Source organism: Schistocerca cancellata, chromosome 1 (genome assembly GCF_023864275.1).
Source record: "Schistocerca cancellata isolate TAMUIC-IGC-003103 chromosome 1, iqSchCanc2.1, whole genome shotgun sequence".
Classification (NCBI taxonomy): domain Eukaryota; kingdom Metazoa; phylum Arthropoda; class Insecta; order Orthoptera; family Acrididae; genus Schistocerca; species Schistocerca cancellata.
Genome location: NC_064626.1, coordinates 361,909,131 through 361,914,204, shown reverse-complemented (window position 1 = coordinate 361,914,204; position 5,074 = coordinate 361,909,131). Strand labels below are relative to the sequence as shown.

General features: G+C 34.6%; 1 pseudogene; it reads right to left on the bottom strand.

The window, feature by feature from the left end:
• Positions 1–821: 821 nt before the first annotated feature.
• Positions 822–1,616, bottom strand: LOC126176414 (uncharacterized; annotated as a pseudogene).
• Between the last annotated feature and the right edge of the window lie 3,458 nt (positions 1,617–5,074).

Genomic DNA, 5,074 nt, shown 5'->3' with positions numbered 1-5,074 from the left:
ACTCATTTCTTTCAGTGCTCTGTCAAATTGTTCTTTCCCATCTCATCTACATCTGCATCCTCTTGCATCTCTATAATACTTCATCTCCCTAGTAAAGACCCTTGATATATTCCTTTCACCTTCAGCTTTCCTTTCTTTGCTTAGTACTGGTTTCCTTCTCTTTTCTCTAAAAATCTCTTTACTTTTGCTATAGGTGGTACCTATCACCCCCTTAGTTATATATGCTTCTGTATCCTTACATTTGTCCTCTAGCCATCCCTGCTCAGCCATTTTGCACTTCCTGTCAGTCTCATTTTTTAGATGTTTGTAATCCCTTTTGCCTGTTTCATTTGCTGCATTTTTATATTTCCTCCTTTCATCAATTAAATTCAACATGGCCTTATCTTTTTAGCTATTTGATCCTCTACTGGCTTCACAGTTTCATCTCTGAAAGCTACTCATTCCCTTCTACTGTATTCCTTTCCCCTGTTTCAGTCAGTCTCAATAACCTCTGTTTCTTCCAACTTATTCACGTTCCATCTCCGTAATTTCCTACCTTTTTGCAATTTCTTCAATTTTAATGTACAGTTCATATCCAATGAATTGTAGTCAGAGTCCAGGTCTGCCCCTGGAAATGTCCTACAGTTTACAATCTTCTTCCAAAATCTTAGTCTTACCACTACATAATCACTCTGAAACCTTCTGGTGTTTCCAGATATCTTCCATTTACATAAACTTCTCTCACAATTCTTAAACCAAGTGTTAGCGTACAAAAGACAAAATATTTACTAGTTTAACCTAAATTGTTACAATTCATGGTTGATCTATTCATTTAAAAATGTTTACATTCTTCTTGTTTTAGTTTGCATTGAAATATCAAAAACTTTTTTCTTCACCTCTGGTTGGCAAATGAGGAAATTTTTCTCCCTGGAAATCACTGATAGTGCATTTAATGTTTCCAAATTCATAGCGCTTCTTAGAAAAGTTTTTATTGTTTTCAGTGTTGAAAAACAGTGTTCTGCCTCTGATATAGTCACTGGAACTATCAAGAGGATATTTTCAGTTTCATAACAGTTTATTTTCCAAGATAAATTTCACCCACCCATTTAATCTGCTATATTCATGAATTTCATACTTACAATAGGATATTTTTACCTCAGTTTCATGTTTTTCTTTGTCAGTCATGGGATATCCTTTAGTGGTTGGTACTATATCTTTTGTGGGATGTTTATTCTTAAAACTAGTGAAGCATTTCTTGTTGAATAATTTAGCAGCTTCTGAGTGTTTAGTGAAAGGATATCTGTCGGTTATAGCAACACACATGCAAACACTTTTGTAGTTTATGCCATAAGTGTCTTTGAAGGATTCTCAAAGTGCTTTGAGTTGCTTAATTACAAAATAGTAGTTTTGAAATTTGTTATATATTCATTTACCTTAAATCCACTAATTTCTTGTGACTGCATTTAGTTCTAAATTATTTCAACATGAGACATAATACAATGTAAAAGTTCTAAACAAAACTTGAGATTACTGTCATTCAGGTATTTTAGAATTCATATTATATCTATAGTGATCTGTTCTGTATCTGATGTTGACTGAATTTCAGTAAGGTATTTTTCTAAACTTTGAAGTTCCATCTTCTAAATGTTGGATGTGGACTGCTGATGTCCATGTGCATCTTGAGAAGGGATACACACTGCAGCAATTTTGAAAATAATGTTGGTAAAGCTAAAATGATAGAGAAAAAATTCTTGTTTTTTGTGTAATACTTGTGCATTACTATAACCTGATTTTATTTTTGTTTAAAATCCTGCCTTTTCACCTTTCATGATACTTGCACCATCAAATGTCTGAGCTATCAGTTTTTGTCCATTTTCCTGAAGAATTATGTCCAGCTGCTCTAAAATATGTTCTGATAGGCTGTCTGTAGTTTGATTTTATTGAAAAATCCCCCAAAGTGCTAAAATACCTCCCCATACAATTAAAAATATGTCATTTACAGGTGTTCAGAAAAAATCTGTTGTGTCATCAGCTCTGATAGCTACAAAGGAAGCTTATCTAATTTCTGTCCTTACCTCCTCATGGTATATTTGTAACAGGCAGTCATGAATCGAATTCTGAATGGTCTTCAAAACACATTTGAAGTCTGCATTGGTTTCTAATGGTTCTTCAAATCAGAATCTAATTTAGGTGTGAAATGTACTAATGTTATAAATATTCTAGGATTTAATGAATCATCTTTTTCATTGTGTTCATGTAAGGGAGGTAAGGGAGTTTTGACGTGTGTGTTTTTGCCCATGTGCGAATTCACACAATAGCCAAACACTATGCTGCTGGAACAGTGAAACTGACAGTCCCATATAAAGATTTTTTATCTTTTTCATAAACGGGTATGGATACTGATATTAAGCTTAAGGATCATATATTCTACAAATATAAATAAAGAATTAAAGAAAAAAGAACACATTTTATTATACTGTGTCAGTAAGATCAACTGAAAATAGCGGATGCCTATGTACAAGCCACCACTGAAAAGTGTTCATGTCACTATCATGAGTCCTGTACAAACAGGTTGTGGCTGTATTCACATTTAGTAGTTAAAGTACTATTATTTCCAAGTCTCTTTCTCTGACAATATCTTAAGGATATTCAGTGGGCACAAATGTTATATCACTTTTAATGTAGGTACAGCTGCCATCATAACTTTGTGTTTTCAAGCAAAAGTGAGTGTCTAGTATGAAGTCTGAAATTTGTACAGTTTCCAGTGTGTCTTCCTTCAGCCAGTGTTCAGTTAGACACAAAGCTGAAACATCCATCAGCTCATTTTCTAGAAGTTTTTGAAATTCATCAATTTTGTTTGTTAGTGACTGCATGTTTTGGTGAAATACTACAATGTTAGCACTAAATTCTGAAATTTGGGGCTTACTTACTTTTGCTGCCCCTTTCTGCTGAGACCTGGTTGGCTGTCCCCTTCTGGGCTGCAGAAATTTCTTCATATAGACTATCTTTTGTCTTCATTCAGTTGCCAAGCAGCAAGAGATTCTTCTATACAGATCATGGTCCTACTTTTTTTTCTGGGAGTCAATGGCTATGGGATTGTGTTCTCTTCTTCTTTTTGTTTGAAGTTTGTAACTGAGCTCACACATTTTGTTTCTCCAGTAGTTGACGCTGATGTTGGGGCTACTTTCATCTCTCCTGAATGTTAATTTTTATGTTAATGGTGCTTTGATATCTTATTTGGGTTTTGAAAATACGGATTTCATTTCATTTATGTCACATGGCAGTTAAACATTATGTTCTTCTGAGACTGTTTTTATCTGAAGTGACTGACTGTAGTTTGACTTTGCTGTGTATTGTGAATGTCTGCACAGCTTTTCTTTAACTTCATCAATGGGACTTTTCTACTCTCTCACATCGCATATTCCTTTCAAGATAAATCATCATGATTCTGTAGGATGTGCCAACAAACTGCAGACAATGTACAGTCTATAACTTTTAGTGTGGCTTGTTATCATCAATTGGTGGCAAAGGGGGGGGGGGGGGGGGGGCATACCAAGTTGCCCAAATATTTAGCACAATAATGTTCATACTTCATACAAAACCTTACACATAATAGTAATAAGACAATTTAGTGAAATAAATATTAATAAGCAGTTGAATAAGAATATTGCCTAAATAGTTTACTTAGGAAATAATCTGTTCATATGATTGCTGGCATTATTCACTTTCATTTCATGTATCGCAAGTGCAATTACATAACGGGCTTATGTGTTACAACTCTATAAACAATAATAGTACTAAATGTTATCAACTTTTTAACCAGTAATGTCATAAACACAATTCAATTTTAATGAGCTCGTCCCATTGCCATGGTTACAAGGTTGTCATTAGTTTTTCCTAGAATCCCAGTAGGGCCTTCTACATATTTTCAGTAATGTTACATTTAGTGTCATTACTGTCACGGAGCTCCTCCTAAAATGGATCCTGTGACCATGCCACCAGAATTCATATACACCTCTTTCCAGCTGGGGAAACCCCAATGACTGCTGTGTTTCATGGCTTGCAGACTTTATACAGTCTGATTCATTTAGTGTGTAACTGTTAATGTCCACTTCTGGCACTAACTGATCATTTCTGCTCATCTGAAATAATGAAATATGAGACTTTATAAGATTAAAATGTAACTTAGCTGTGAATCAGTTGCAGGCTAGTCCAGTTATCATCCAAGCTGTGTATGGTAAGGTTAGGTTTGAGCCCTTGATTAGTATACTTCTGTTATCAATAAACATTGCAATTGTTGAACTATGGTGTAAAGTAATTGGAAAATCACTTTCATAGTTTAAGAACAAGAAATTGTGCAATAATGATAATTGTGGGGCCTCACATGTTATGTTCCCTCTATTCTAAGATTAGCTTTTCATTAGTGACACAGCCTGCCAACAAGACCTTCAGCATTCTTTTATGCAGACAGGACTTTGTCAATTCAAGATGATTGCTCTTAATGCCGTATCTTTTTAGTTTGTGATGTATTATTTTGTGATTCACACAATCAAAAGCTTTGGCAAGATCACAAAATACAGCTACAGGATAATTTTCATTGTTTAGTTCGGCCAGAACTTTATTTGTGAGCTGTTGTAGTGCTTTCTTCATGTAGAACCCTCTATGAATAAAATGAACAAAATGTATTCAGGTAATATACATGATGAAGAAGTAAGATTTCAGGTTGTCATGGGTGATCCTGTAGATATCTTGATTTGTATCAGGTGTATTTCAGCACATTGTTATGCGTTGGCAAAGAGAATTGATCGTGTGCTAGTGACTGCAACTTGATTGTATTGTTTCTGACATCGTAATTATTCAGCAGAACTAGATCTGAAACTCTCAAAGTTCTTCCAACATTGAAATCCGTATACATTCTATGGCTGAAAATGTGTCATTGAGCCCTTTGGAATCACCAGATGTTTCTTATCCTCAGGTACAACACTCAAAATGGATTTTTTTTACTCTGACCATCCACCTTTTCATATTCTTAGAAGAAACTAATGGTGAGTTTGGACTGAGGATTCAAAAATCTCTTTTTAAACTCCCAAATGTC